This window comes from Doryrhamphus excisus, unplaced genomic scaffold (assembly GCF_037039965.1).
Source record: "Doryrhamphus excisus strain RoL-2023G ecotype Guam unplaced genomic scaffold, RoL_Dexc_Guam_v1.1 HiC_scaffold_24, whole genome shotgun sequence".
NCBI lineage: Eukaryota > Metazoa > Chordata > Actinopteri > Syngnathiformes > Syngnathidae > Doryrhamphus > Doryrhamphus excisus.
Genome location: NW_027621862.1, coordinates 7,953,770 through 7,974,866, shown reverse-complemented (window position 1 = coordinate 7,974,866; position 21,097 = coordinate 7,953,770). Strand labels below are relative to the sequence as shown.

General features: G+C 47.3%; 14 non-coding genes across 14 annotated transcripts; all 14 read right to left on the bottom strand.

The window, feature by feature from the left end:
• Positions 1–2,450: 2,450 nt before the first annotated feature.
• On the bottom strand, positions 2,451–2,522 carry trnap-agg (transfer RNA proline (anticodon AGG)). Its single transcript has one exon. It is a non-coding gene; the product is annotated as a tRNA-Pro (tRNA).
• Positions 2,523–2,939: 417 nt separating this feature from the next.
• Positions 2,940–3,013, bottom strand: trnai-aau (transfer RNA isoleucine (anticodon AAU)). Its single transcript has one exon. It is a non-coding gene; the product is annotated as a tRNA-Ile (tRNA).
• A 579-nt stretch (positions 3,014–3,592) lies between these two features.
• Positions 3,593–3,666, bottom strand: trnai-aau (transfer RNA isoleucine (anticodon AAU)). Its single transcript has one exon. It is a non-coding gene; the product is annotated as a tRNA-Ile (tRNA).
• A 2,820-nt stretch (positions 3,667–6,486) lies between these two features.
• On the bottom strand, positions 6,487–6,558 carry trnap-agg (transfer RNA proline (anticodon AGG)). The gene has a single exon. It is a non-coding gene; the product is annotated as a tRNA-Pro (tRNA).
• A 406-nt stretch (positions 6,559–6,964) lies between these two features.
• On the bottom strand, positions 6,965–7,038 carry trnai-aau (transfer RNA isoleucine (anticodon AAU)). Its single transcript has one exon. It is a non-coding gene; the product is annotated as a tRNA-Ile (tRNA).
• A 579-nt stretch (positions 7,039–7,617) lies between these two features.
• On the bottom strand, positions 7,618–7,691 carry trnai-aau (transfer RNA isoleucine (anticodon AAU)). The gene has a single exon. It is a non-coding gene; the product is annotated as a tRNA-Ile (tRNA).
• A 2,822-nt stretch (positions 7,692–10,513) lies between these two features.
• On the bottom strand, positions 10,514–10,585 carry trnap-agg (transfer RNA proline (anticodon AGG)). Its single transcript has one exon. It is a non-coding gene; the product is annotated as a tRNA-Pro (tRNA).
• Positions 10,586–11,002: 417 nt separating this feature from the next.
• Positions 11,003–11,076, bottom strand: trnai-aau (transfer RNA isoleucine (anticodon AAU)). Its single transcript has one exon. It is a non-coding gene; the product is annotated as a tRNA-Ile (tRNA).
• A 579-nt stretch (positions 11,077–11,655) lies between these two features.
• trnai-aau (transfer RNA isoleucine (anticodon AAU)) lies at positions 11,656–11,729 on the bottom strand. The gene has a single exon. It is a non-coding gene; the product is annotated as a tRNA-Ile (tRNA).
• A 3,136-nt stretch (positions 11,730–14,865) lies between these two features.
• trnai-aau (transfer RNA isoleucine (anticodon AAU)) lies at positions 14,866–14,939 on the bottom strand. The gene has a single exon. It is a non-coding gene; the product is annotated as a tRNA-Ile (tRNA).
• A 579-nt stretch (positions 14,940–15,518) lies between these two features.
• On the bottom strand, positions 15,519–15,592 carry trnai-aau (transfer RNA isoleucine (anticodon AAU)). The gene has a single exon. It is a non-coding gene; the product is annotated as a tRNA-Ile (tRNA).
• Positions 15,593–18,244: 2,652 nt separating this feature from the next.
• On the bottom strand, positions 18,245–18,316 carry trnaq-uug (transfer RNA glutamine (anticodon UUG)). The gene has a single exon. It is a non-coding gene; the product is annotated as a tRNA-Gln (tRNA).
• A 590-nt stretch (positions 18,317–18,906) lies between these two features.
• Positions 18,907–18,980, bottom strand: trnai-aau (transfer RNA isoleucine (anticodon AAU)). The gene has a single exon. It is a non-coding gene; the product is annotated as a tRNA-Ile (tRNA).
• Positions 18,981–19,559: 579 nt separating this feature from the next.
• trnai-aau (transfer RNA isoleucine (anticodon AAU)) lies at positions 19,560–19,633 on the bottom strand. Its single transcript has one exon. It is a non-coding gene; the product is annotated as a tRNA-Ile (tRNA).
• Between the last annotated feature and the right edge of the window lie 1,464 nt (positions 19,634–21,097).

The window sequence follows — 21,097 nt, the reverse complement described above, 5'->3', positions numbered from 1 at the left end:
GCGAAAGGTAAATTTATGTGCATTACCGTTTCCACAGGTTCCCGATTGGTACAACCCGGCATTAATATCTCTTGGTGTAATTCTACCTTACAGATGGATGCCTTCTTCCGGCCGATACTCAGGGCTGACCTCTGGTGGTGGTGCGGTGGACCCGGCGTGAGTGATAGGTTACCGACCGAGAACATGACTGGTGTTTGTGCGCCGATTCCTTTCCTTCTTCCAATGACAGTATTGTCAGTAGATGTGGAGCGCCTAGTGCATAGTGCTACTTCCGTAGGGTCTCACCTCATGCCACCGGCCGCCCTGAGGACCAGGCGAGGTGTGTCAACCTCACCCTGGTTAGACACCCCCAACCCGACGTACATTGACGCCATAGGTATCCCTCGTGGCGTCCCAGAGGAGTATAAAATTACAGATCAGGTTATATCCAGTTTTGCTTCTATCATCCCTTTGATTTCCATTAACCATAATACCGAAGTGATTCATTATCTGCATTATAACGTTCAGCGTCTCTCTAATCAAACTGAAGAAGCGTTCAGAGCAGTTAGTGTAGCAGTTAGCTACTTCTCTGATGGCCTTCCAGACTTGCATGGCAGTTGACATGCTATAAGCAGAAAAGGGTGGTGTGAGTGTAAGGTACATAAAAGATAAGGTAACATGGTTTAAAAAAAAACAGTTTAAAACGTATAAATATGGTTAGAGCATTTAAGAGTAGTAATAGTTCATGTCATATATATAAAATTCAGTTGTAAAAGAAAAAAAGACACCCTACTATTTTTTATATGTTTGTGTCTAAAATAACCAAATCTCCATTGTTGGCGTTTGAGTGTAATACCGCAAGGTCCACTAGGGGGTGCTAGCAGTGATGGCGGTATAGAGTAGGTGACAAAACGACAGAGGAAGAATAAATCCTGAGGGTGAATATACGTCAAGTCATCGTGGATTGTCTTCTTTATTCTGTACCACATGTTAGTATAAAGTAGAAATAATGTATGCAAATGACTGTAAAGAGTGTAGAAGTTGCTAAAGTAAACAGCTGACTGCAAAGTGGTTTGTTATAAATGTTTTGTAGAGCACTTGAGCACATGTGAAATGGCTAACGGCTAATGCTAGCAGTCCTTAATGTATGGTGAATAGCATTCAGCAGGTTAACTGCAATATGTGAAATGTGTTACTGATAGTATTGTACTAAAGATATGTGACAAGTATACATTGGCTGTGGAAATTGTCACTAGATTGACATGTAAAGCCGATGTCTTAACATCACAAATGTTTAGCTGTTCAAATGTTTGTTTAACCAATAATGCTGGAAACAAACGGCCAACTGTTGGTGTAGTCATCTTATGAGATCTGAAGTGCTGTTATTGTTCTGAGAGAAAGAATAAATCCTGAGGGTGAATATACGTCAAGTCATCGTGGATTGTCGTCCTTATTCTGTACCACAGGATTTTCAAGGCATACAACCCCTCCAGGTGGTGGAGGGGCAACATTTTGGGGGTCGTCCGGGATGATTTCTGTGTCCTAGAGCGCAGCAAATCATCAATCCATTGAACCTGTCATCAGTTCATGGACAGACACACCACCATTGTGATCCAAGATGTCAGCACGCGAGTTGCAGCGAAGCATTCAGAAGCAACTGCACCAGTTGATCAGCTCTTCAAACACTGACGTACTCCACAAGTTGACTGCTTCCATTGAAGAAAAGAGGCCTGGGCTGGGGCTTACCACGACAGCGGTAACATAAAGGGAGGGATCCAAACCACACTGCACCCGTGACTCAGCAAACCAAAAGTGGAAAAAAAGGGACCAACAGGGAAACCGCTGCCGCTCTGGGCCCTCAGCACCTGCCAACGAAAAATAACGTCCTTAAACGCATAAAAGCAAGGCAACCCTCACACACACTTCAGTAATTAAAAGTCAATTTCAAGAGGGGCTCTGTCAAAGAGGGATTCAGGTAACCCTCTATGGGCTCACGCTGACACTGTTGTCCAGGCTGTATTGCCACTGCTTCAGCCGCGGTGGGTGGGGATGACTGGAGGAGGAAGAAGAAGTGGAATGAAAGAGGCAGGTCCCGGAATTGACACCTCCAAGATCGACTGAGGTCTTAAACTGCCCACACGGACAAGCCAAATATCAGCAAAGGTTGAGCCAGTCACCTGAAGGTTAGATTTTTGATCTGAGTGTCCCGGATTCAAGTCCCTGTTCAGGTGATCAGTGACAGGGTCTCAGGTCCACTTGCAAACGCCTCCTTTTTGCCCTCAAAATACAAGGGCAACCCCTTGGTTCCACCAAGACTTGAACTTAGACCACTGGATTCAAAGTCCGGGGTGCTAACCATTACACCAGCGCCGGGCCCTGAGTACATCCTGTCAGATTACATTAGCGTTGATATAACTTCACTGATGGTGGTGTTCTGGGGATTGTGTGGAAAGGTAGTTCAGGGGCAGGGAGGGCTTGTCCGAGAATTGAACTCGGGACCTCTTGCACCCTAAGCAAGAATCATACCACTAGACCAACAAGCCCCTGCCTGGGCAAATACTTACCTTTCCCCGATCAGTTGGCGGCCATGATGCGGGTGTTTTCGCAGTTGAATGGGTTGTGCGCTGTTGGTTATGGGGCCAGGGGGGGTTATGAGGGGCGGGGTGTTGTGGACGAGGGCTTTTTTTGTTCCTTCACGGTCCGCATTCTCTGCACTCGTGATGTAAAAGTTTGGATAGAGGATAATAGGGTACACTGCCATCTTTGATCTGCTCCTTGCAGTCTTGGTGACCAAGAGGTTTGTTGCCGCTCTGCTTTGACGTGCTGTTTTCTTTACCTTTCCCCGGTCTTTCTGCGGTCTTGTCGAAGGTGTTTCACAGGTGGGTGGGGTGATGTTGGTTATGGAGACCAGTGGGCTGTCGCCGTGGGCTTTTGTTGTTCCTGGAGCACATAAAGAAGAGTGGCTAGTACGGGGGTTGAACCCGTGACCTTGGCGTTATTAGCACCACGCTCTGACCAACTGAGCTAACCAACCACCGGACACCATTGCATCAAATGTTTCCAGCTCAAATCAACTAACTCATCCTTAACAGACGCATTCTCTATGCTCGTGGTCGAAATTTTGGTTCTCGGACAATAGGGTCATCTGCCCCCATTGATCATGCAGTCACGGTGGGCGAGAGGTTTGCTGCTGCTCTGCTTTGCCATGCTGTTTTCTTTACCTTTCCCCGGTCGGTTGGCAGCCTTGATGGGGGTGTTTCGCAGTTGACTAGGTTGTGCGCTGTTGGTTATGGGGCCTGGGGGGTTTTGGGCTTTTGTCCCCGCCATGCTGTTTTCCTTGTACTGTTAGCTGTTGTCAACGGGGGCTTTTGTTGTTTCTTCACGGTCCGCATTCTCTGCACTCGTGGTCTGAAGAGGATAATGGGGTCCACTGCCCCCATTGATCTGCTCCTTGAGTCTTGGTGACCAAGAGGTTTTTTGCCGCTCTGCTTTGACATGCTGTTTTCTTTACCTTTCCCCGGTCTTTTCGAGGGTGGGTGGTGTGATGTCGGTTATGGGGGCCGGTAAGTTGCCAACCAAGGCTTTTGTTGTTCCTGGAGCACATAAAGAAGAGTGGCTAGTACGGGGGTTGAACTCGTGACCTTGGCGTTATTAGCACCACGCTCTGACCAACTGAGCTAACCGGCCACAGGACACCACTGCAATATTTTATGTTTTTTTTTTTATTTTATGTACCCCGACGCAGACTCAATCGGTACGCTGGGGTCTGAGGGCGGGTACCTGGTGGACACCTTGTTTGTGCTCTTGACAGGTATTTCGGGACAGTTTAACAATTGGCTTTTGATGGTGGAACAAGCTAAAACAAGGAAAACAGATTGTTTAGCGTGCCTGGGAGTGGGCCCCTTATTGCAAATAGTTCCCGCTGTGATTTCCGCCGAGTGTCCCTGATGAATACATCCACTGCTCCAGAAGCAGCCTCGGCTAATTGTCGGCCATTCGCCGTAGCGCACCCCGAGGTTACAGAGGTCAAAGGTAAGCCCATATTCAGCAGCACAGTGGCGAAAGGTAAATTTATGTGCATTACCGTTTCCACAGGTTCCCGATTGGTACAACCCGGCATTAATATCTCTTGGTGTAATTCTACCTTACAGATGGATGCCTTCTTCCGGCCGATACTCAGGGCTGACCTCTGGTGGTGGTGCGGTGGACCCGGCGTGAGTGATAGGTTACCGACCGAGAACATGACTGGTGTTTGTGCGCCGATTCCTTTCCTTCTTCCAATGACAGTATTGTCAGTAGATGTGGAGCGCCTAGTGCATAGTGCTACTTCCGTAGGGTCTCACCTCATGCCACCGGCCGCCCTGAGGACCAGGCGAGGTGTGTCAACCTCACCCTGGTTAGACACCCCCAACCCGACGTACATTGACGCCATAGGTATCCCTCGTGGCGTCCCAGAGGAGTATAAAATTACAGATCAGGTTATATCCAGTTTTGCTTCTATCATCCCTTTGATTTCCATTAACCATAATACCGAAGTGATTCATTATCTGCATTATAACGTTCAGCGTCTCTCTAATCAAACTGAAGAAGCGTTCAGAGCAGTTAGTGTAGCAGTTAGCTACTTCTCTGATGGCCTTCCAGACTTGCATGGCAGTTGACATGCTATAAGCAGAAAAGGGTGGTGTGAGTGTAAGGTACATAAAAGATAAGGTAACATGGTTTAAAAAAAACAGTTTAAAACGTATAAATATGGTTAGAGCATTTAAGAGTAGTAATAGTTCATGTCATATATATAAAATTCAGTTGTAAAAGAAAAAAAGACACCCTACTATTTTTTATATGTTTGTGTCTAAAATTACCAAATCTCCATTGTTGGCGTTTGAGTGTAATACCGCAAGGTCCACTAGGGGGTGCTAGCAGTGATGGCGGTATAGAGTAGGTGACAAAACGACAGAGGAAGAATAAATCCTGAGGGTGAATATACGTCAAGTCATCGTGGATTGTCTTCTTTATTCTGTACCACATGTTAGTATAAAGTAGAAATAATGTATGCAAATGACTGTAAAGAGTGTAGAAGTTGCTAAAGTAAACAGCTGACTGCAAAGTGGTTTGTTATAAATGTTTTGTAGAGCACTTGAGCACATGTGAAATGGCTAACGGCTAATGCTAGCAGTCCTTAATGTATGGTGAATAGCATTCAGCAGGTTAACTGCAATATGTGAAATGTGTTACTGATAGTATTGTACTAAAGATATGTGACAAGTATACATTGGCTGTGGAAATTGTCACTAGATTGACATGTAAAGCCGATGTCTTAACATCACAAATGTTTAGCTGTTCAAATGTTTGTTTAACCAATAATGCTGGAAACAAACGGCCAACTGTTGGTGTAGTCATCTTATGAGATCTGAAGTGCTGTTATTGTTCTGAGAGAAAGAATAAATCCTGAGGGTGAATATACGTCAAGTCATCGTGGATTGTCGTCCTTATTCTGTACCACAGGATTTTCAAGGCATACAACCCCTCCAGGTGGTGGAGGGGCAACATTTTGGGGGTCGTCCGGGATGATTTCTGTGTCCTAGAGCGCAGCAAATCATCAATCCATTGAACCTGTCATCAGTTCATGGACAGACACACCACCATTGTGATCCAAGATGTCAGCACGCGAGTTGCAGCGAAGCATTCAGAAGCAACTGCACCAGTTGATCAGCTCTTCAAACACTGACGTACTCCACAAGTTGACTGCTTCCATTGAAGAAAAGAGGCCTGGGCTGGGGCTTACCACGACAGCGGTAACATAAAGGGAGGGATCCAAACCACACTGCACCCGTGACTCAGCAAACCAAAAGTGGAAAAAAAGGGACCAACAGGGAAACCGCTGCCACTCTGGGCCCTCAGCACCTGCCAACGAAAAATAACGTCCTTAAACGCATAAAAGCAAGGCAACCCTCACACACACTTCAGTAATTAAAAGTCAATTTCAAGAGGGGCTCTGTCAAAGAGGGATTCAGGTAACCCTCTATGGGCTCACGCTGACACTGTTGTCCAGGCTGTATTGCCACTGCTTCAGCCGCGGTGGGTGGGGATGACTGGAGGAGGAAGAAGAAGTGGAATGAAAGAGGCAGGTCCCGGAATTGACACCTCCAAGATCGACTGAGGTCTTAAACTGCCCACACGGACAAGCCAAATATCAGCAAAGGTTGAGCCAGTCACCTGAAGGTTAGATTTTTGATCTGAGTGTCCCGGATTCAAGTCCCTGTTCAGGTGATCAGTGACAGGGTCTCAGGTCCACTTGCAAACGCCTCCTTTTTGCCCTCAAAATACAAGGGCAACCCCTTGGTTCCACCAAGACTTGAACTTAGACCACTGGATTCAAAGTCCGGGGTGCTAACCATTACACCAGCGCCGGGCCCTGAGTACATCCTGTCAGATTACATTAGCGTTGATATAACTTCACTGATGGTGGTGTTCTGGGGATTGTGTGGAAAGGTAGTTCAGGGGCAGGGAGGGCTTGTCCGAGAATTGAACTCGGGACCTCTTGCACCCTAAGCAAGAATCATACCACTAGACCAACAAGCCCCTGCCTGGGCAAATACTTACCTTTCCCCGATCAGTTGGCGGCCATGATGCGGGTGTTTTCGCAGTTGAATGGGTTGTGCGCTGTTGGTTATGGGGCCAGGGGGGCGGGGTGTTGTGGACGAGGGCTTTTTTTGTTCCTTCACGGTCCGCATTCTCTGCACTCGTGATGTAAAAGTTTGGATAGAGGATAATAGGGTACACTGCCATCTTTGATCTGCTCCTTGCAGTCTTGGTGACCAAGAGGTTTGTTGCCGCTCTGCTTTGACGTGCTGTTTTCTTTACCTTTCCCCGGTCTTTCTGCGGTCTTGTCGAAGGTGTTTCACAGGTGGGTGGGGTGATGTTGGTTATGGAGACCAGTGGGCTGTCGCCGTGGGCTTTTGTTGTTCCTGGAGCACATAAAGAAGAGTGGCTAGTACGGGGGTTGAACCCGTGACCTTGGCGTTATTAGCACCACGCTCTGACCAACTGAGCTAACCAACCACCGGACACCATTGCATCAAATGTTTCCAGCTCAAATCAACTAACTCATCCTTAACAGACGCATTCTCTATGCTCGTGGTCGAAATTTTGGTTCTCGGACAATAGGGTCATCTGCCCCCATTGATCATGCAGTCACGGTGGGCGAGAGGTTTGCTGCTGCTCTGCTTTGCCATGCTGTTTTCTTTACCTTTCCCCGGTCGGTTGGCAGCCTTGATGGGGGTGTTTCGCAGTTGACTGGGTTGTGCGCTGTTGGTTATGGGGCCTGGGGGGTTTTGGGCTTTTGTCCCCGCCATGCTGTTTTCCTTGTACTGTTAGCTGTTGTCAACGGGGGCTTTTGTTGTTTCTTCACGGTCCGCATTCTCTGCACTCGTGGTCTGAAGAGGATAATGGGGTCCACTGCCCCCATTGATCTGCTCCTTGAGTCTTGGTGACCAAGAGGTTTTTTGCCGCTCTGCTTTGACATGCTGTTTTCTTTACCTTTCCCCGGTCTTTTCGAGGGTGGGTGGTGTGATGTCGGTTATGGGGGCCGGTAAGTTGCCAACCAAGGCTTTTGTTGTTCCTGGAGCACATAAAGAAGAGTGGCTAGTACGGGGGTTGAACTCGTGACCTTGGCGTTATTAGCACCACGCTCTGACCAACTGAGCTAACCGGCCACAGGACACCACTGCAATATTTTATGTTTTTTTTTTTATTTTATGTACCCCGACGCAGACTCAATCGGTACGCTGGGGTCTGAGGGCGGGTACCTGGTGGACACCTTGTTTGTGCTCTTGACAGGTATTTCGGGACAGTTTAACAATTGGCTTTTGATGGTGGAACAAGCTAAAACAAGGAAAACAGATTGTTTAGCGTGCCTGGGAGTGGGCCCCTTATTGCAAATAGTTCCCGCTGTGATTTCCGCCGAGTGTCCCTGATGAATACATCCACTGCTCCAGAAGCAGCCTCGGCTAATTGTCGGCCATTCGCCGTAGCGCACCCCGAGGTTACAGAGGTCAAAGGTAAGCCCATATTCAGCAGCACAGTGGCGAAAGGTAAATTTATGTGCATTACCGTTTCCACAGGTTCCCGATTGGTACAACCCGGCATTAATATCTCTTGGTGTAATTCTACCTTACAGATGGATGCCTTCTTCCGGCCGATACTCAGGGCTGACCTCTGGTGGTGGTGCGGTGGACCCGGCGTGAGTGATAGGTTACCGACCGAGAACATGACTGGTGTTTGTGCGCCGATTCCTTTCCTTCTTCCAATGACAGTATTGTCAGTAGATGTGGAGCGCCTAGTGCATAGTGCTACTTCCGTAGGGTCTCACCTCATGCCACCGGCCGCCCTGAGGACCAGGCGAGGTGTGTCAACCTCACCCTGGTTAGACACCCCCAACCCGACGTACATTGACGCCATAGGTATCCCTCGTGGCGTCCCAGAGGAGTATAAAATTACAGATCAGGTTATATCCAGTTTTGCTTCTATCATCCCTTTGATTTCCATTAACCATAATACCGAAGTGATTCATTATCTGCATTATAACGTTCAGCGTCTCTCTAATCAAACTGAAGAAGCGTTCAGAGCAGTTAGTGTAGCAGTTAGCTACTTCTCTGATGGCCTTCCAGACTTGCATGGCAGTTGACATGCTATAAGCAGAATAGGGTGGTGTGAGTGTAAGGTACATAAAAGATAAGGTAACATGGTTTAAAAAAAAAACAGTTTAAAACGTATAAATATGGTTAGAGCATTTAAGAGTAGTAATAGTTCATGTCATATATATAAAATTCAGTTGTAAAAGAAAAAAAGACACCCTACTATTTTTTATATGTTTGTGTCTAAAATAACCAAATCTCCATTGTTGGCGTTTGAGTGTAATACCGCAAGGTCCACTAGGGGGTGCTAGCAGTGATGGCGGTATAGAGTAGGTGACAAAACGACAGAGGAAGAATAAATCCTGAGGGTGAATATACGTCAAGTCATCGTGGATTGTCTTCTTTATTCTGTACCACATGTTAGTATAAAGTAGAAATAATGTATGCAAATGACTGTAAAGAGTGTAGAAGTTGCTAAAGTAAACAGCTGACTGCAAAGTGGTTTGTTATAAATGTTTTGTAGAGCACTTGAGCACATGTGAAATGGCTAACGGCTAATGCTAGCAGTCCTTAATGTATGGTGAATAGCATTCAGCAGGTTAACTGCAATATGTGAAATGTGTTACTGATAGTATTGTACTAAAGATATGTGACAAGTATACATTGGCTGTGGAAATTGTCACTAGATTGACATGTAAAGCCGATGTCTTAACATCACAAATGTTTAGCTGTTCAAATGTTTGTTTAACCAATAATGCTGGAAACAAACGGCCAACTGTTGGTGTAGTCATCTTATGAGATCTGAAGTGCTGTTATTGTTCTGAGAGAAAGAATAAATCCTGAGGGTGAATATACGTCAAGTCATCGTGGATTGTCGTCCTTATTCTGTACCACAGGATTTTCAAGGCATACAACCCCTCCAGGTGGTGGAGGGGCAACATTTTGGGGGTCGTCCGGGATGATTTCTGTGTCCTAGAGCGCAGCAAATCATCAATCCATTGAACCTGTCATCAGTTCATGGACAGACACACCACCATTGTGATCCAAGATGTCAGCACGCGAGTTGCAGCGAAGCATTCAGAAGCAACTGCACCAGTTGATCAGCTCTTCAAACACTGACGTACTCCACAAGTTGACTGCTTCCATTGAAGAAAAGAGGCCTGGGCTGGGGCTTACCACGACAGCGGTAACATAAAGGGAGGGATCCAAACCACACTGCACCCGTGACTCAGCAAACCAAAAGTGGAAAAAAAGGGACCAACAGGGAAACCGCTGCCGCTCTGGGCCCTCAGCACCTGCCAACGAAAAATAACGTCCTTAAACGCATAAAAGCAAGGCAACCCTCACACACACTTCAGTAATTAAAAGTCAATTTCAAGAGGGGCTCTGTCAAAGAGGGATTCAGGTAACCCTCTATGGGCTCACGCTGACACTGTTGTCCAGGCTGTATTGCCACTGCTTCAGCCGCGGTGGGTGGGGATGACTGGAGGAGGAAGAAGAAGTGGAATGAAAGAGGCAGGTCCCGGAATTGACACCTCCAAGATCGACTGAGGTCTTAAACTGCCCACACGGACAAGCCAAATATCAGCAAAGGTTGAGCCAGTCACCTGAAGGTTAGATTTTTGATCTGAGTGTCCCGGATTCAAGTCCCTGTTCAGGTGATCAGTGACAGGGTCTCAGGTCCACTTGCAAACGCCTCCTTTTTGCCCTCAAAATACAAGGGCAACCCCTTGGTTCCACCAAGACTTGAACTTAGACCACTGGATTCAAAGTCCGGGGTGCTAACCATTACACCAGCGCCGGGCCCTGAGTACATCCTGTCAGATTACATTAGCGTTGATATAACTTCACTGATGGTGGTGTTCTGGGGATTGTGTGGAAAGGTAGTTCAGGGGCAGGGAGGGCTTGTCCGAGAATTGAACTCGGGACCTCTTGCACCCTAAGCAAGAATCATACCACTAGACCAACAAGCCCCTGCCTGGGCAAATACTTACCTTTCCCCGATCAGTTGGCGGCCATGATGCGGGTGTTTTCGCAGTTGAATGGGTTGTGCGCTGTTGGTTATGGGGCCAGGGGGGGTTATGAGGGGCGGGGTGTTGTGGACGAGGGCTTTTTTTGTTCCTTCACGGTCCGCATTCTCTGCACTCGTGATGTAAAAGTTTGGATAGAGGATAATAGGGTACACTGCCATCTTTGATCTGCTCCTTGCAGTCTTGGTGACCAAGAGGTTTGTTGCCGCTCTGCTTTGACGTGCTGTTTTCTTTACCTTTCCCCGGTCTTTCTGCGGTCTTGTCGAAGGTGTTTCACAGGTGGGTGGGGTGATGTTGGTTATGGAGACCAGTGGGCTGTCGCCGTGGGCTTTTGTTGTTCCTGGAGCACATAAAGAAGAGTGGCTAGTACGGGGGTTGAACCCGTGACCTTGGCGTTATTAGCACCACGCTCTGACCAACTGAGCTAACCAACCACCGGACACCATTGCATCAAATGTTTCCAGCTCAAATCAACTAACTCATCCTTAACAGACACATTCTCTATGCTCGTGGTCGAAATTTTGGTTCTCGGACAATAGGGTCATCTGCCCCCATTGATCATGCAGTCACGGTGGGCGAGAGGTTTGCTGCTGCTCTGCTTTGCCATGCTGTTTTCTTTACCTTTCCCCGGTCGGTTGGCAGCCTTGATGGGGGTGTTTCGCAGTTGACTGGGTTGTGCGCTGTTGGTTATGGGGCCTGGGGGGTTTTGGGCTTTTGTCCCCGCCATGCTGTTTTCCTTGTACTGTTAGCTGTTGTCAACGGGGGCTTTTGTTGTTTCTTCACGGTCCGCATTCTCTGCACTCGTGGTCTGAAGAGGATAATGGGGTCCACTGCCCCCATTGATCTGCTCCTTGAGTCTTGGTGACCAAGAGGTTTTTTGCCGCTCTGCTTTGACATGCTGTTTTCTTTACCTTTCCCCGGTCTTTTCGAGGGTGGGTGGTGTGATGTCGGTTATGGGGGCCGGTAAGTTGCCAACCAAGGCTTTTGTTGTTCCTGGAGCACATAAAGAAGAGTGGCTAGTACGGGGGTTGAACTCGTGACCTTGGCGTTATTAGCACCACGCTCTGACCAACTGAGCTAACCGGCCACAGGACACCACTGCAATATTTTATGTTTTTTTTTTTATTTTATGTACCCCGACGCAGACTCAATCGGTACGCTGGGGTCTGAGGGCGGGTACCTGGTGGACACCTTGTTTGTGCTCTTGACAGGTATTTCGGGACAGTTTAACAATTGGCTTTTGATGGTGGAACAAGCTAAAACAAGGAAAACAGATTGTTTAGCGTGCCTGGGAGTGGGCCCCTTATTGCAAATAGTTCCCGCTGTGATTTCCGCCGAGTGTCCCTGATGAATACATCCACTGCTCCAGAAGCAGCCTCGGCTAATTGTCGGCCATTCGCCGTAGCGCACCCCGAGGTTACAGAGGTCAAAGGTAAGCCCATATTCAGCAGCACAGTGGCGAAAGGTAAATTTATGTGCATTACCGTTTCCACAGGTTCCCGATTGGTACAACCCGGCATTAATATCTCTTGGTGTAATTCTACCTTACAGATGGATGCCTTCTTCCGGCCGATACTCAGGGCTGACCTCTGGTGGTGGTGCGGTGGACCCGGCGTGAGTGATAGGTTACCGACCGAGAACATGACTGGTGTTTGTGCGCCGATTCCTTTCCTTCTTCCAATGACAGTATTGTCAGTAGATGTGGAGCGCCTAGTGCATAGTGCTACTTCCGTAGGGTCTCACCTCATGCCACCGGCCGCCCTGAGGACCAGGCGAGGTGTGTCAACCTCACCCTGGTTAGACACCCCCAACCCGACGTACATTGACGCCATAGGTATCCCTCGTGGCGTCCCAGAGGAGTATAAAATTACAGATCAGGTTATATCCAGTTTTGCTTCTATCATCCCTTTGATTTCCATTAACCATAATACCGAAGTGATTCATTATCTGCATTATAACGTTCAGCGTCTCTCTAATCAAACTGAAGAAGCGTTCAGAGCAGTTAGTGTAGCAGTTAGCTACTTCTCTGATGGCCTTCCAGACTTGCATGGCAGTTGACATGCTATAAGCAGAAAAGGGTGGTGTGAGTGTAAGGTACATAAAAGATAAGGTAACATGGTTTAAAAAAAACAGTTTAAAACGTATAAATATGGTTAGAGCATTTAAGAGTAGTAATAGTTCATGTCATATATATAAAATTCAGTTGTAAAAGAAAAAAAGACACCCTACTATTTTTTATATGTTTGTGTCTAAAATTACCAAATCTCCATTGTTGGCGTTTGAGTGTAATACCGCAAGGTCCACTAGGGGGTGCTAGCAGTGATGGCGGTATAGAGTAGGTGACAAAACGACAGAGGAAGAATAAATCCTGAGGGTGAATATACGTCAAGTCATCGTGGATTGTCTTCTTTATTCTGTACCACATGTTAGTATAAAGTAGAAATAATGTATGCAAATGACTGTAAAGAGTGTAGAAGTTGCTAAAGTAAACAGCTGACTGCAAAGTGGTTTGTTATAAATGTTTTGTAGAGCACTTGAGCACATGTGAAATGGCTAACGGCTAATGCTAGCAGTCCTTAATGTATGGTGAATAGCATTCAGCAGGTTAACTGCAATATGTGAAATGTGTTACTGATAGTATTGTACTAAAGATATGTGACAAGTATACATTGGCTGTGGAAATTGTCACTAGATTGACATGTAAAGCCGATGTCTTAACATCACAAATGTTTAGCTGTTCAAATGTTTGTTTAACCAATAATGCTGGAAACAAACGGCCAACTGTTGGTGTAGTCATCTTATGAGATCTGAAGTGCTGTTATTGTTCTGAGAGAAAGAATAAATCCTGAGGGTGAATATACGTCAAGTCATCGTGGATTGTCGTCCTTATTCTGTACCACAGGATTTTCAAGGCATACAACCCCTCCAGGTGGTGGAGGGGCAACATTTTGGGGGTCGTCCGGGATGATTTCTGTGTCCTAGAGCGCAGCAAATCATCAATCCATTGAACCTGTCATCAGTTCATGGACAGACACACCACCATTGTGATCCAAGATGTCAGCACGCGAGTTGCAGCGAAGCATTCAGAAGCAACTGCACCAGTTGATCAGCTCTTCAAACACTGACGTACTCCACAAGTTGACTGCTTCCATTGAAGAAAAGAGGCCTGGGCTGGGGCTTACCACGACAGCGGTAACATAAAGGGAGGGATCCAAACCACACTGCACCCGTGACTCAGCAAACCAAAAGTGGAAAAAAAGGGACCAACAGGGAAACCGCTGCCACTCTGGGCCCTCAGCACCTGCCAACGAAAAATAACGTCCTTAAACGCATAAAAGCAAGGCAACCCTCACACACACTTCAGTAATTAAAAGTCAATTTCAAGAGGGGCTCTGTCAAAGAGGGATTCAGGTAACCCTCTATGGGCTCACGCTGACACTGTTGTCCAGGCTGTATTGCCACTGCTTCAGCCGCGGTGGGTGGGGATGACTGGAGGAGGAAGAAGAAGTGGAATGAAAGAGGCAGGTCCCGGAATTGACACCTCCAAGATCGACTGAGGTCTTAAACTGCCCACACGGACAAGCCAAATATCAGCAAAGGTTGAGCCAGTCACCTGAAGGTTAGATTTTTGATCTGAGTGTCCCGGATTCAAGTCCCTGTTCAGGTGACCAGTGACAGGGTCTCAGGTCCACTTGCAAACGCCTCCTTTTTGCCCTCAAAATACAAGGGCAACAGGGCAATCCCTTGGTTCCACCAAGACTTGAACTTAGACCACTGGATTCAAAGTCCGGGCTGCTAACCATTACACCACGGAACCTGCAAGGGTACAGACAGCGCCGGGCCCTGAAGTACATCCTGTCAGATTACATTAGCGTTGATATAACTTCACTGATGGTGGTGTTCTGGGGATTGTGTGGAAGGGTAGTTCAGGGGCAGGGAGGGCTTTTTTTGTTCCTTCACGGTCCGCATTCTCTGCACTCGTGATGTAAAAGTTTGGATAGAGGATAATAGGGTACACTGCCATCTTTGATCTGCTCCTTGCAGTCTTGGTGACCAAGAGGTTTGTTGCCGCTCTGCTTTGACGTGCTGTTTTCTTTACCTTTCCCCGGTCTTTCTGCGGTCTTGTCGAAGGTGTTTCACAGGTGGGTGGGGTGATGTTGGTTATGGAGACCAGTGGGCTGTCGCCGTGGGCTTTTGTTGTTCCTGGAGCACATAAAGAAGAGTGGCTAGTACGGGGGTTGAACCCGTGACCTTGGCGTTATTAGCACCACGCTCTGACCAACTGAGCTAACCAACCACCGGACACCATTGCATCAAATGTTTCCAGCTCAAATCAACTAACTCATCCTTAACAGACGCATTCTCTATGCTCGTGGTCGAAATTTTGGTTCTCGGACAATAGGGTCATCTGCCCCCATTGATCATGCAGTCACGGTGGGCGAGAGGTTTGCTGCTGCTCTGCTTTGCCATGCTGTTTTCTTTACCTTTCCCCGGTCGGTTGGCAGCCTTGATGGGGGTGTTTCGCAGTTGACTGGGTTGTGCGCTGTTGGTTATGGGGCCTGGGGGGTTTTGGGCTTTTGTCCCCGCCATGCTGTTTTCCTTGTACTGTTAGCTGTTGTCAACGGGGGCTTTTGTTGTTTCTTCACGGTCCGCATTCTCTGCACTCGTGGTCTGAAGAGGATAATGGGGTCCACTGCCCCCATTGATCTGCTCCTTGAGTCTTGGTGACCAAGAGGTTTTTTGCCGCTCTGCTTTGACATGCTGTTTTCTTTACCTTTCCCCGGTCTTTTCGAGGGTGGGTGGTGTGATGTCGGTTATGGGGGCCGGTAAGTTGCCAACCAAGGCTTTTGTTGTTCCTGGAGCACATAAAGAAGAGTGGCTAGTACGGGGGTTGAACTCGTGACCTTGGCGTTATTAGCACCACGCTCTGACCAACTGAGCTAACCGGCCACAGGACACCACTGCAATATTTTATGTTTTTTTTTTTATTTTATGTACCCCGACGCAGACTCAATCGGTACGCTGGGGTCTGAGGGCGGGTACCTGGTGGACACCTTGTTTGTGCTCTTGACAGGTATTTCGGGACAGTTTAACAATTGGCTTTTGATGGTGGAACAAGCTAAAACAAGGAAAACAGATTGTTTAGCGTGCCTGGGAGTGGGCCCCTTATTGCAAATAGTTCCCGCTGTGATTTCCGCCGAGTGTCCCTGATGAATACATCCACTGCTCCAGAAGCAGCCTCGGCTAATTGTCGGCCATTCGCCGTAGCGCACCCCGAGGTTACAGAGGTCAAAGGTAAGCCCATATTCAGCAGCACAGTGGCGAAAGGTAAATTTATGTGCATTACCGTTTCCACAGGTTCCCGATTGGTACAACCCGGCATTAATATCTCTTGGTGTAATTCTACCTTACAGATGGATGCCTTCTTCCGGCCGATACTCAGGGCTGACCTCTGGTGGTGGTGCGGTGGACCCGGCGTGAGTGATAGGTTACCGACCGAGAACATGACTGGTGTTTGTGCGCCGATTCCTTTCCTTCTTCCAATGACAGTATTGTCAGTAGATGTGGAGCGCCTAGTGCATAGTGCTACTTCCGTAGGGTCTCACCTCATGCCACCGGCCGCCCTGAGGACCAGGCGAGGTGTGTCAACCTCACCCTGGTTAGACACCCCCAACCCGACGTACATTGACGCCATAGGTATCCCTCGTGGCGTCCCAGAGGAGTATAAAATTACAGATCAGGTTATATCCAGTTTTGCTTCTATCATCCCTTTGATTTCCATTAACCATAATACCGAAGTGATTCATTATCTGCATTATAACGTTCAGCGTCTCTCTAATCAAACTGAAGAAGCGTTCAGAGCAGTTAGTGTAGCAGTTAGCTACTTCTCTGATGGCCTTCCAGACTTGCATGGCAGTTGACATGCTATAAGCAGAATAGGGTGGTGTGAGTGTAAGGTACATAAAAGATAAGGTAACATGGTTTAAAAAAAAAACAGTTTAAAACGTATAAATATGGTTAGAGCATTTAAGAGTAGTAATAGTTCATGTCATATATATAAAATTCAGTTGTAAAAGAAAAAAAGACACCCTACTATTTTTTATATGTTTGTGTCTAAAATAACCAAATCTCCATTGTTGGCGTTTGAGTGTAATACCGCAAGGTCCACTAGGGGGTGCTAGCAGTGATGGCGGTATAGAGTAGGTGACAAAACGACAGAGGAAGAATAAATCCTGAGGGTGAATATACGTCAAGTCATCGTGGATTGTCTTCTTTATTCTGTACCACATGTTAGTATAAAGTAGAAATAATGTATGCAAATGACTGTAAAGAGTGTAGAAGTTGCTAAAGTAAACAGCTGACTGCAAAGTGGTTTGTTATAAATGTTTTGTAGAGCACTTGAGCACATGTGAAATGGCTAACGGCTAATGCTAGCAGTCCTTAATGTATGGTGAATAGCATTCAGCAGGTTAACTGCAATATGTGAAATGTGTTACTGATAGTATTGTACTAAAGATATGTGACAAGTATACATTGGCTGTGGAAATTGTCACTAGATTGACATGTAAAGCCGATGTCTTAACATCACAAATGTTTAGCTGTTCAAATGTTTGTTTAACCAATAATGCTGGAAACAAACGGCCAACTGTTGGTGTAGTCATCTTATGAGATCTGAAGTGCTGTTATTGTTCTGAGAGAAAGAATAAATCCTGAGGGTGAATATACGTCAAGTCATCGTGGATTGTCGTCCTTATTCTGTACCACAGGATTTTCAAGGCATACAACCCCTCCAGGTGGTGGAGGGGCAACATTTTGGGGGTCCTCCGGGATGATTTCTGTGTCCTAGAGCGCAGCAAATCATCAATCCATTGAACCTGTCATCAGTTCATGGACAGACACACCACCATTGTGATCCAAGATGTCAGCACGCGAGTTGCAGCGAAGCATTCAGAAGCAACTGCACCAGTTGATCAGCTCTTCAAACACTGACGTACTCCACAAGTTGACTGCTTCCATTGAAGAAAAGAGGCCTGGGCTGGGGCTTACCACGACAGCGGTAACATAAAGGGAGGGATCCAAACCACACTGCACCCGTGACTCAGAAAACCAAAAGTGGAAAAAAAGGGACCAACAGGGAAACCGCTGCCACTCTGGGCCCTCAGCACCTGCCAACGAAAAATAACGTCCTTAAACGCATAAAAGCAAGGCAACCCTCACACACACTTCAGTAATTAAAAGTCAATTTCAAGAGGGGCTCTGTCAAAGAGGGATTCAGGTAACCCTCTATGGGCTCACGCTGACACTGTTGTCCAGGCTGTATTGCCACTGCTTCAGCCGCGGTGGGTGGGGATGACTGGAGGAGGAAGAAGAAGTGGAATGAAAGAGGCAGGTCCCGGAATTGACACCTCCAAGATCGACTGAGGTCTTCAACTGCCCACACGGACAAGCCAAATATCAGCAAAGGTTGAGCCAGTCACCTGAAGGTTAGATTTTTGATCTGAGTGTCCCGGATTCAAGTCCCTGTTCAGGTGACCAGTGACAGGGTCTCAGGTCCACTTGCAAACGCCTCCTTTTTGCCCTCAAAATACAAGGGCAACCCCTTGGTTCCACCAAGACTTGAACTTAGACCACTGGATTCAAAGTCCGGGGTGCTAACCATTACACCACGGAACCTGCAAGGGTACAGACAGCGCCAGGCCCTGAGTACATCCTGTCAGATTACATTAGCGTTGATATAACTTCACTGATGGTGGTGTTCTGGGGATTGTGTGGAAAGGTAGTTCAGGGGCAGGGAGGGCTTGTCCGAGAATTGAACCTCTTGCACCCTAAGCAAGAATCATACCACTAGACCAACAAGCCCCTGCCTGGGCAAATACTTACCTTTCCCCGATCAGTTGGCGGCCATGATGCGGGTGTTTTCGCAGTTGAATGGGTTGTGCGCTGTTGGTTATGGGGCCAGGGGGGGTTATGAGGGGCGGGGTGTTGTGGACGAGGGCTTTTTTTGTTCCTTCACGGTCCGCATTCTCTGCACTCGTGATGTAAAAGTTTGGATAGAGGATAATAGGGTACACTGCCATCTTTGATCTGCTCCTTGCAGTCTTGGTGACCAAGAGGTTTGTTGCCGCTCTGCTTTCTTTACCTTTCCCCGGTCTTTCTGCGGTCTTGTCGAAGGTGTTTCACAGGTGGGTGGGGTGATGTTGGTTATGGAGACCAGTGGGCTGTCGCCGTGGGCTTTTGTTGTTCCTGGAGCACATAAAGAAGAGTGGCTAGTACGGGGGTTGAACCCGTGACCTTGGCGTTATTAGCACCACGCTCTGACCAACTGAGCTAACCAACCACCGGACACCATTGCATCAAATGTTTCCAGCTCAAATCAACTAACTCATCCTTAACAGACGCATTCTCTATGCTCGTGGTCGAAATTTTGGTTCTCGGACAATAGGGTCATCTGCCCCCATTGATCATGCAGTCACGGTGGGCGAGAGGTTTGCTGCTGCTCTGCTTTGCCATGCTGTTTTCTTTACCTTTCCCCGGTCGGTTGGCAGCCTTGATGGGGGTGTTTCGCAGTTGACTGGGTTGTGCGCTGTTGGTTATGGGGCCTGGGGGGTTTGGGGCTTTTGTCCCCGCCATGCTGTTTTCCTTGTACTGTTAGCTGTTGTCAACGGGGGCTTTTGTTGTTTCTTCACGGTCCGCATTCTCTGCACTCGTGGTCTGAAGAGGATAATGGGGTCCACTGCCCCCATTGATCTGCTCCTTGAGTCTTGGTGACCAAGAGGTTTTTTGCCGCTCTGCTTTGACATGCTGTTTTCTTTACCTTTCCCCGGTCTTTTCGAGGGTGGGTGGTGTGATGTCGGTTATGGGGGCCGGTAAGTTGCCAACCAAGGCTTTTGTTGTTCCTGGAGCACATAAAGAAGAGTGGCTAGTACGGGGGTTGAACTCGTGACCTTGGCGTTATTAGCACCACGCTCTGACCAACTGAGCTAACCGGCCACAGGACACCACTGCAATATTTTATGTTTTTTTTTTATTTTATGTACCCCGACGCAGACTCAATCGGTACGCTGGGGTCTGAGGGCGGGTACCTGGTGGACACCTTGTTTGTGCTCTTGACAGGTATTTCGGGACAGTTTAACAATTGGCTTTTGATGGTGGAACAAGCTAAAACAAGGAAAACAGATTGTTTAGCGTGCCTGGGAGTGGGCCCCTTATTGCAAATAGTTCCCGCTGTGATTTCCGCCGAGTGTCCCTGATGAATACATCCACTGCTCCAGAAGCAGCCTCGGCTAATTGTCGGCCATTCGCCGTAGCGCACCCCGAGGTTACAGAGGTCAAAGGTAAGCCCATATTCAGCAGCACAGTGGCGAAAGGTAAATTTATGTGCATTACCGTTTCCACAGGTTCCCGATTGGTACAACCCGGCATTAATATCTCTTGGTGTAATTCTACCTTACAGATGGATGCCTTCTTCCGGCCGATACTCAGGGCTGACCTCTGGTGGTGGTGCGGTGGACCCGGCGTGAGTGATAGGTTACCGACCGAGAACATGACTGGTGTTTGTGCGCCGATTCCTTTCCTTCTTCCAATGACAGTATTGTCAGTAGATGTGGAGCGCCTAGTGCATAGTGCTACTTCCGTAGGGTCTCACCTCATGCCACCGGCCGCCCTGAGGACCAGGCGAGGTGTGTCAACCTCACCCTGGTTAGACACCCCCAACCCGACGTACATTGACGCCATAGGTATCCCTCGTGGCGTCCCAGAGGAGTATAAAATTACAGATCAGGTTATATCCAGTTTTGCTTCTATCATCCCTTTGATTTCCATTAACCATAATACCGAAGTGATTCATTATCTGCATTATAACGTTCAGCGTCTCTCTAATCAAACTGAAGAAGCGTTCAGAGCAGTTAGTGTAGCAGTTAGCTACTTCTCTGATGGCCTTCCAGACTTGCATGGCAGTTGACATGCTATAAGCAGAAAAGGGTGGTGTGAGTGTAAGGTACATAAAAGATAAGGTAACATGGTTTAAAAAAAAACAGTTTAAAACGTATAAATATGGTTAGAGCATTTAAGAGTAGTAATAGTTCATGTCATATATATAAAATTCAGTTGTAAAAGAAAAAAAGACACCCTACTATTTTTTATATGTTTGTGTCTAAAATAACCAAATCTCCATTGTTGGCGTTTGAGTGTAATACCGCAAGGTCCACTAGGGGGTGCTAGCAGTGATGGCGGTATAGAGTAGGTGACAAAACGACAGAGGAAGAATAAATCCTGAGGGTGAATATACGTCAAGTCATCGTGGATTGTCTTCTTTATTCTGTACCACATGTTAGTATAAAGTAGAAATAATGTATGCAAATGACTGTAAAGAGTGTAGAAGTTGCTAAAGTAAACAGCTGACTGCAAAGTGGTTTGTTATAAATGTTTTGTAGAGCACTTGAGCACATGTGAAAT